Source organism: Caretta caretta, chromosome 10 (genome assembly GCF_965140235.1).
Source record: "Caretta caretta isolate rCarCar2 chromosome 10, rCarCar1.hap1, whole genome shotgun sequence".
In the NCBI taxonomy this organism is placed as follows: domain Eukaryota; kingdom Metazoa; phylum Chordata; order Testudines; family Cheloniidae; genus Caretta; species Caretta caretta.
The window spans coordinates 25,239,620-25,249,653 of record NC_134215.1 but is presented as its reverse complement, the minus strand read 5'-3'; the positions used below and the strand labels follow the sequence as shown (position 1 = coordinate 25,249,653).

The 10,034-nt window shown below is 43.1% G+C and overlaps 1 long non-coding RNA gene across 1 annotated transcript in view; it reads left to right on the top strand.

Annotated features, from left to right (window-relative positions):
• The first annotated feature begins 2,892 nt into the window (after positions 1-2,892).
• LOC125643838 (uncharacterized) overlaps positions 2,893-10,034 on the top strand; it is a 53,986-nt gene continuing 46,844 nt past the window's right edge. The window contains exons 1-2 of the long non-coding RNA XR_007358841.1: positions 2,893-3,134; positions 5,587-5,664. This is a non-coding gene — a long non-coding RNA (uncharacterized LOC125643838). The remainder of the gene's footprint in view (positions 3,135-5,586; positions 5,665-10,034) is intronic.

The following is a 10,034-nucleotide window of genomic DNA, read 5'->3' as shown; positions in this document are numbered from 1 at the left end:
CTGGAATAGATACATTTTTCCTGTGTAACCTTCCCTTCTATGGTTTTCAAGTGAATTTAGAAGATTATCAAAATTACTCTGATTAAGTGTGTCCAGATTCTAACCCCCCCGCCCACCCCAGCTCGTATCCATTCAATTTAACAACTGATGGTGGCAAATAGAGATGGGAACTACTATAAAAAGTGTCCCATATTATCACTACACTGTCAGGGGCAATAGGTAATTATCTCCTTGGGTCAGTCCTGCTCTCCAGGCCAAACTGCAAGGCTGGAAGTTCATGCATGTTGTTTGCTCTGTCTAATTTCTGTGATCTAAAAAGTCACCTTAAATCTCAAGATGAAGAGAAGCCCAATATAGTCTTTCTCTATGCAATTTCAACCCAGCAGATTTTGCAAGGTTGGTCTGCCACTTGGCCCCCATTTCCTTAGGCGGCCATGGGTAACACAGTTTAGAGTAGCCCTACTCCCAAAATACTCGGAGCTGCGGTGGTGGCATGGAGACACCTTTCTCTCCTTACTCTGTTCCAGAGCTGTGTGTGTATCAGCTGGGATGCAGAATTGCACCCAGTGGGACAAATACAGCCTTGTTGTAAGTGGCTGCACCTCCGTTGATTCCAGGGGAGTTCTATTTGCTCGTAGTAGTGTACTGCCGACAGACCCCGGTCGTTAGCGGGCGGGATCGAACCAGGGACCTCTGGAGCTTAGTGCATGAGCCTCTACCGCATGAGCTAAAAGCCAACTGACTGTTAGCTAAGGTAGGTGTCCGCCTGCCCACCCACTAAATAGATGGGAGAGAACAGAAAGTTGGTATTAAGGGGTTGCTTTAGGGACAAAGTAAGGAGGATGAGATAAAATGAACTTTCTTTCGAAACTGCCTGCTAACAAGGTGTGTGCATGCGTATGTGAGCATTAATGCAAAATAAGAGCAGCCTCTTCACTCAATTATTTCTGACATTTCTGTTCTATTATCTTCTGCATCTCACTGTGGACCCACTCAGTGGGCATTATGATGGGCTGATGGAAGTCTGCTTAGATCCTGCCATGAGGGGATTACTCCTTCTTCCAAACTGTCAGTGTCCTAACACAAGACTTTTTCAAGCAGGCTAATGGGAGTGGGTGGCTTTGCAGGTCTTTCCTAAAAGAAATGCGGGTGAGCAGGCATCTGATTCCTCCAAAGATGGGTATATAATTGGATTTCTCTGATCTATGTAATCCTTTCTTTGGATTACGGCAAAGGAAGGATCTAAGGGGCTTCATATTCCTTTCGTACCAGTGCTCAAATAAATTGGTTAGTCTCTAAGGTGCTACAAGTACTCCTTTTCTTTTTGCGAATACAGACTAACACGGCTGTTACTCTGAAACCTGTAAAACTGGTGTAACTCCACTGACTTCAGGGAAGTTGCTCTTGTTTTACCCCATTGTAAGTAAAAGGAGAATCCATACATTTGTATTTGCTTTGATCCTTAAAGGCCAGGACATGCTTGGTATCTCCACTTCCCCACAAATGCACGCAGAGTGCTTTCTTTGACTAGCCCTGCTCAGTATTGATAGAGGCCGTATGACCTAGTGGACTGAGCATTGCCCCAGAAGATGTGGATTCTATTCTTTGGCTCTACTATTGACCTTGGGCAAGCTACTTCATCTCTCTGTGCTTCTGTTTCCCTCCCTACCCTTTTCCTCCTTAGATTATAAACTCTTCAGGACAGAACTGCCTTCAGGTGCCTGTACGTATAGTGTCTAGCACAATGGAGCTCCATCTTGGCTGGGATGTCTAGGCACTCCTGTAATATAAAGCCTACTGTATGATAAAACTAGTGTCTATTCTATGCCTTGGGATTTTTCATGTCGAACTACTCTCTTTCTACTCTTGTAGCTGTCAAGTAGATCACATAAAGAGGGTGCTGTCTTTGATGGTGGATTATCCTTGGATATGGTTTTGTTTTCTTGTGCCAGGCAAAAGTGTCTGCCGCTCAGATATTATTATGTGGGAAGTTGCCATTGTGATAGTTTCATTCGCTAACAGAGTGAACAGCCCATTGAGCACAGAATTTCTCTTCCAAAGGAATTGTTGCGTGGCCTCTAATCAAACGGCTGGCACTTAGAGCTATAATGTCAGTTTATTTAATATTGTCATATGGGTATTCTGTGATGTTTTCCTATTGTTACAACATCACCATTTCATTAAGCTGGATGTTTGTTATGCAATTTCAGTTATCTGAGCTATGCCCCTGTGGATTCTCCAGCACCTCTCTGCTGAAGCTAAGAGCTAAATTTATACATCTAGCAATTTTTCTTGAAAGAGAAGAAATCTCATTACTCTTCAGGAAAGGAAACAGGAGAACTGCTACAAGAAATGTGCTGGAAAGTCTTCCAGAAACAAGACATGGGAACGCACACAATTAGTAGCACTGGGTGATAACACCCTGGTATTTGTTGGTGAGACTTGAAATAGAGTTGAAATTAATGGCAAACACAGCTAACCTATTGATTGGCCAGATGGCTCCCTAAATACCTCTGGGCAAACCAACCTGTGATATGTGTGATGTGTGAAAAAAGGGTGGGATGGGCTTTTCAATTACTTTGAAACTTTAAAATTGCTGGCTGAGATTAGACCAATTGAATCCTTATTGTTCAGCATCACTAGCACAGCATGTAGGAAAGCACTTCAGTAATTAGATAATGGAAGCAGGTAACAAGAAGAGCATTCACTTTAGTGTGGACTTTCTTACAGATGGCTAGATCTGTTTTGTGTCTGGTAATCAGCCCAGTATGGGAGTCATCAAAATAAATCCAAACAAAAACTGAGGGTCAATGTATGGAGGGATTGGCAGAAGAATGCATGATGACATATTTTGGGCTGATACCTTATCTTGTATTTGCTTGCTAGGGAGAAGCCACCTGCACGGAGCGAGCAGAGTGGCCACTTAAAGTAATAACAAAGGAAGAGCTGGCTACTGGCAAGGAGCTCCTGCTGAAATGATGCTCAGAAGACAAAATAATATACATTTCCACCTCAAGAAAACTATCTGAAGGGTATTCCTCTCCAATTGCCATGTGGACGTCATCAGGCAGTTGATTATCTGTCATTCACAATCTTCCAGTGTGGCAGCTTTGTCCTGCTCAGCAACACGAGAGGTAACAACAGGGCAACAGATTTTTGGTGGTGGGTTTTTTTTTTTTTTTGGTGAGGTGGGGAACCCTATTGAAATATGCAGCGTCAGTTGGAGGTATAGCTCTGTTCCTGTCCTGCTGCTACCACCCCAAGAGTGTATGACCTCTGTATCTTGTTCCCAGAAATGCATTCCTGCTGTACTCCTAAACCAAAACTCATTCTGTACTTAGACCCAAATAGTGAGCACAGAAAGTAGTTGAGCATCTCACTGTTCAGTCCTCACCAGTTACTGAACTTCTCATTCTGTGCTCTGGATAGCACCCTACGTCCTGTGCTGCCAAGCCCATTCCCTCTCCTCTCTGACAGATCTCTTCCAGACCCACTTTTGCAAAGGCTTTGCCTCCTCACCAGTGGTATGTCCACAGATCTCTTGTCTGAACCAATGACTCATTCATCATATCTGTCCATTGGGTACGTGTTAATGCAGAGGTGGGCAAACTACGGCCTGCGGGCCACATCTGGCCCTTGAGCTCCTGGCCAGGGAGGCTAGTCCCCAGTCCCTCCCCTGCTGTCTCCCCTTCCCTGCAGCTATGCCACAGTGCGGGCAGAGGGGCTGCGAGCTCCTGCCACTCTGAGCGGCATGGTAAGGGGGCGGCAGTGGTGCATGGGGAGGTGGGGGGGGGTAGGGGGTCTTGGGGGGTCAGTCAGGGGACAGGGAGTGGTTGGATGGGGCGGAGGTTCTGTGACAGATGGGGATGGGGAACGGGGGGTTGGATGGGAGTCCCGGGGGGGCTGTCAGGGGGAGGGGGAGTGGATAGGAGCTGGGGGGCAGTCAGGGAGCAGGGGAAGTTGGATAGGGGGTGGGGTCCTGGGAGGGGGCGGTTTGGGGCAGGGGGTCCTGGGAGGGGGCGGTCAGGGGACAAGGAGCAGGGGGGGTTGAATGGGTCGGGTGTTCTGAGGGGGGCAGTCAGGAGGCGGGAAGGGGCAGATGGGGGGGGCAGGCTGTTTGGGGGGGCACAGCCTTCCCTACCTGGCCCTCCATACAGTTTCACACCCCGATGTGGCCCTTTGGCCAAAAAGTTTGCTCATCCCTGTGTTAATGGGAAGAGACTTTTTTATTTGCATTTTGGTAGTGCCTAGGGGCTCCAGCCCTAGATCAGGGCCCCATGTGCTACACAGTGTATAAATGCATAACAAAGAACCCAGAGAGCTCAGGGGCAGATCTTCAAAAGGTATTTAGGTGCCACAATTCCCATTGACTTCAATGGCGGTTAAGTGCCTAACCAGCTTTAAAATTCGGGCACTTACATTGCAGAACATGTTACTTAGATTGTATCATGCCAATTTATAGTGCTTTAACAGTGAAAATAACTTTAGGCTTAAATATACTACTGAAGATTGCAGTAAAGTTTTAGATTATTTAATTAATCTTTCTGCAGCACAATGTACATGACGGGTGAGATTTTTAAAGATGCCAGGGGGTTTTGAGTACCCAATTTCTATTAATTTTAATGGGAACTGGCCATCCAAATTGCTTGCATCACTTTGAATATCTCAGCCCCAGGTTATATCCACAAAGTATTAAGTACCATGATTTTCAGACTCCTTCCGTTTGATAATCAAAGGCTCTTTGGGGCCATATTCTGTCTTCAACTCCCATTCATCCGTGCAACTCAAATGATACTGTCAACAGCTGTAAAATTCTTCTCTCGTCTAAGAAGGTTCTTTACCGTTAGGGTTATGGCTGCATTATGGTTAAACTCTACCAGTAGGGTAGCAGACCCCCAAAGAGATCCATGTGTGTGCACTTGCTTGCTTTATTAATCAAAAACATCTGGGAGCAGATTTTTGGTACCTAGTGCATAAAACTTCCCATAGCAACATAGGGAATGGGTACCTGAATAATCCTGGACACTTCACTCAAAGGCAGAAAAATAAAAATCCCTGAGCCAGCTGCAAAGAGGAAACAACTTTCTGAAATGTCAGTTAAACAATATATTCTCACTTATTAATAGTTTCAGACTCGGCCTCTTGTCCAAAAAAAAAAAAAAAAGGGCTGCACATAACTATGCTAAGAAACACCTCAAAAATGTAGCTGTTGTCCTTATATCAGCTAATTAGAATGGTGCTTGTTATTAGAGCTGGCTAGAAAGTGGCAAAAATCATTGTTTTCAATAGAAATATGCTATTGTAGCAAAAATGAGATTTGAATATTTTACAGTTCTAGGGAGTGACAGGTAGAAAGAAGTAGAGGTTGTAGCTACACTGATTCAGACACTGGCAAGATACTGTTTGCCATTATGAACAGTGGAAATGGTATTACAGATGGACCTTACAGCCGAGGAAGACAGGACAAAGCACAACAGGTCTGTAAGACACCAAGAATGATAAGTTTAGCTGCTTTGGTATCTGAATCAACATGATTGCTGTAACTTCGGCTACTTTTTACTCACTCTTCCTATGTGTTTGCCCAAGTGAGAACAGCAGTGCTACGCCATACCCAATCGACTGGGAATCGGGAGGAATAATGGATTGTGATGAGCATATTCCCAGGTAATTTACTGTGCTGCAGGCATTTTAGTATGTTGTTCAGCAGAAATGTAGTCACCTGTCAAGCGCACACACCACTGAAAATTCAAACTGACTTTGAAGAAAAGCAGATGTCACGTTATTAGAAATCTACTTCTCATCTCTCTACAGGTTCCAGAATGAGTAAAAAATAAAGGACAGGGAAGAATGTGATGGCAACATTTCTCTGGTCCATTTCTTAGGGGTAGAATTGATTGGCACTATGTCTCCACACTCTGTCTCGATTTTTGCAAGGGTGTTTTCATAAATGATGTGCAGCTGTCACAGCATCAGTTGTGACCTCATGATGCTCCTTCTTTCCAGCTCCCAGGCAGGCAGGTATATGGTATGGAACAGAACATATACAAGTTGCTGAAATAGCCCTCAGTACAAAAGAGGCATCTGTGAAAGTGAAAATGAAGCTAGTACTAGTGTAAACACACACAGTACCCATAGTATTTAGCTCTCTGGAATGGAGGGCAGGTTTTGATCAAGCCATCGTGAGCTCACTTTACAGACAACAATGCCCATCTGTGTTGCTATCTTTGGGAAAATATGCCCATGAGGAAACACGGGAGATTTGAGTGAAGATCTTGGTAGAGCAGTGGGGACTGTGAAGTGAGTTGTAGCCAACTCTGGCAAAACCTGCTTTCCCATCCCCAGTTTTTATCCACTATGAAGCTCATGCATTCCGGGAGCATCATCAGGTCTGTTGATGGCATTTTGACCAACCAGAGAGCTCTTCTTGGTGCAATCAGTATAAAGTAAGACTACATCGTGCTCTTTAAAAAGAGATTCTGGAAAACATCCCAGATTTGTACATGTACCTCCTTAGTTTACAGTTCAGAGGACAAGGCTGAACAGGGATTTGATGGAGATTAATAGCTGGGTTCTTTTTCCCCCATTTAGAAATGAAATAATAGCCACACTCTAAAATAAAACCCCTCCAGGATTTGCTGGCATACATAGAACAATACTTCTGTGCTAGATGTGTACAGCTGTATTTGCACCATTGTGATTCACCTTTTTAGAAAGCCCTATCAAGAGAGTCCATCTATAACTCCATTTAGAAACTTCCTATTATTTGTATTACAGTAGCACCTAGAGATCCCAACAGAGATGGAAACCTCCTTGTGCTAGGCACTGTACAAACACATAGTGAGAGACAATCTCTGCCCCGAACTGCTTACAATCTAAAGAGAGAGTGCAGACAAAGGATGGGAGAAGAAAGAGATTAAATGACTTGGCCAAGATCATACAGCAGGTCAGTGTCCGAGCCAGCAATACAACTCTTCCTTCCATGGCTCTAGCTGCTAGACAGCATGCCTCTCTAAACAAAACCTATAGCTCCTGCCCTGCACGTACCCTGCTCACAGCTACTGCTTTTATTACAGGTTTCAGAGTAGCAGCCATGTTAGTCTGTATTCACAAAAAGAAAAGGAGGACTTGTGGCACCTTAGAGACTAACCAATTTATTTGAGCATGAGCTTTCATGAGCTACAGCTCACTTCATCAGATGCATACCGTGGAAACTGCAGCAGACTTTATATATACACAGAGAATATGAAACAATACCTCCTCCCACCCCACTCTCCTGCTGGTAATAGCTTATCTAAAGTGATCATCAAGTTGGGCCATTTCCAGCACAAATCCAGGTTTTCTCACCCTCTGCGCCCCCCCCCCCACAAACTCACTCACCAAAAGGAGAGTGAGTTTGTGTGTGTGTGGGGGCGAAGGGTGAGAAAACCTGGATTTGTGCTGGAAATGGCCCAACTTGATGATCACTTTAGATAAGCTATTACCAGCAGGAGAGTGGGGTGGGAGGAGGTATTGTTTCATGGTCTCTGTGTATATAATGCCTTCTGCAGTTTCCACGGTATGCATCCAATGAAGTGAGCTGTAGCTCACGAAAGCTCATGCTCAAATAAATTGGTTAGTCTCTAAGGTGCCACAAGTACTCCTTTTCTTGATGGTAAAATTGTCCATCATGACATAGAAAAAGCAGAAGTAGTAATTACATATTTGTTTTGTATTTGAAAAGAAGCAGAGTGATGCATTCATATGTTACAGTTGTCATGAAATATTTCCCATTCCATCAATAACTAGGAAGGATGTTAAATGAGAGAGTTAAATATTTTTAAATATTCAAGATCCAATAACTTGCACCCAAAAGTATTACAAGAAGTAGCTGAGAGCTCTCTCAATCACTTATGTTTTTGTAAACAAATCTTGGAACACTGGGGAAGTGCCATAGGACTGGAGAAAATCTAATGCTGTGCCTATATTTTAAAGGGGTAAATAGGCTGACCCATGTAACTGTAGTGTGGTTAACCTGACATTGATCCTGAGCAAAATCATGGAAAGGCTGATCTGGGACACAGCAGTAAAGTATTAAAGGACGGTAGCATAACTAATGCCAATCAACACAGTTTTATGGAAAACAGGTCTTATCAAGGAAATTTGTGGTTTTTTGATGAGATCACAAGTTTTGTTGAGAAAGGTAACTTAACATAACTACTTGTACTTAGGTTTCAGAGTGGTAGCCGTGTTAGTCTGTATAAGCAAAAACAATGAGGAGTCCTTGCGGCACCTTAGAGACTAACAAATTTATTTGGGCATAAGCTTTCGTGGTCTAAAACCCACTTTGACTTCATCTCACATGACATTCTGATATAAAAATAGCATTGTACAAAGTCAACGTATCACACGTTAAATAGATTAGAAACTGGTTTAGTGACAAAAAGCAAGTGGGAATTGTCATCAAATAGAGAAATATCTGGTAAATTCCTGCTGGGATCTGTTCTTGGCCCAAAGCTATTACATCTCGTTATCAATGAACTGGAAGAAAATATAAAATTATTACTGATGAAATTTGCAAATGACAAAAAATTGGTGAATTAGTTAATGATGAAGACAAGCCCATTATACAGACTGATGTGGAATGCTTGCTAAAGTAGGCTCTTTTGAACAAATGTTTTAATACAGCCAAGTGTAATGTCATAAAACTGTCCCCAAAAATGGAAGTCACACTTACAAGATGGGGGACTGTATCCAGGAACTCAGAAACATTGAGAAGGACTTAGGGATCATGATAGGGAACCAAATGAACATGAACTCCTAGTGTGGTGCTGTAGCTAAGAGGGTGAATCAGATCTTCAGAAAGGATGTTAAACAGTTGAAAGTACTAATACAAGAGCTACAAAAATGAACTGAAGCCTGGAAACTTGTCTTTCTCACCAACAGAAGTTGGTCCGATAAAATATATTAGCTCTCCTGCCTTGTCCTTATAAACGTATTAAAGTGAGATACTTAAGAAGCTCAATCTGTTTAGTTTATGCCAGAGAAGGTTAGGGGATTACTTGTAGATTCTTGTAGAAAGTAACCAAAGGGAAGAAATATTGTGATAGTAGATGCCTCTGTAATCTAGCAGAAAAAGGCATAATGAGCACCAGTGGTTGGAAGCTGAAGCTAGACATTTTTGGACTAGAAATAAGGCTAAATATAACAGTGAAGGTAATTAACCATTAGAATAATTTACCAAGGGATGCAGTGGATTCTCAGTCACTTTGTCTTTAAATCAGGCTATATATCCAATGTTATCCTATAGCTCAAACAGAAGTTATGAGCTTGGTGCAGAGTTTACTGGATGAGGTTTTATGTGGCCTGTGTTATGCAGATGGTCAGACTAGATGACTATAAGGGTCCTTCTAGTCTTAAAATCTATGAAATATGGTTTGGAGTCGGTGTTTTATTTGTTAATCATCAGTGTACTCAGTGCTGTTCAGGACACACAAAGACCACTCCCTGCTCTATGCAGTTCCCAATCCAACACACAGATACTAAGAAACCTACTGGAATTCTTCTCCCACCCCCCTACCATGACTCCACCCTTCTTCCTACTTTTTTTAATATCTCTCTTTAAAATGTTGGCATGAAGAAGACATTTGTCAGACTTGAGTTTGTGTTTCAGTGTTACAGAAGTGGTGGGTCATTGGGAGAGCTTTGGATGAGATGAGGGCATCATACATTTGGACAGCGATGCTGTCCTCTGCATAGGAGGCAGCATGGAAAAAAGTACAGAGATGAATGGGCAAAGGACGCAGATAAAGTGGCAAGGCTGGCATGAGGTTGGAATGAAGCAGACTTGATGATAAGTCAGGTCTGAGATGTAGGGCTGGGCAGAGCTATGTAGGTCTTCAAAGGCAAGGAGGAGAAGCTGAAGTCTGAAGTGGTGGGGAAGGGATTTCCTTAGGAGGCAAAAACATGTCAATGGGGAATCCCTGCACATAAGAGAGCTGCAGCATGCGAAAGAGAGGCATTTGCCAATTAACACACTAATTTCCATAGTCACTAAT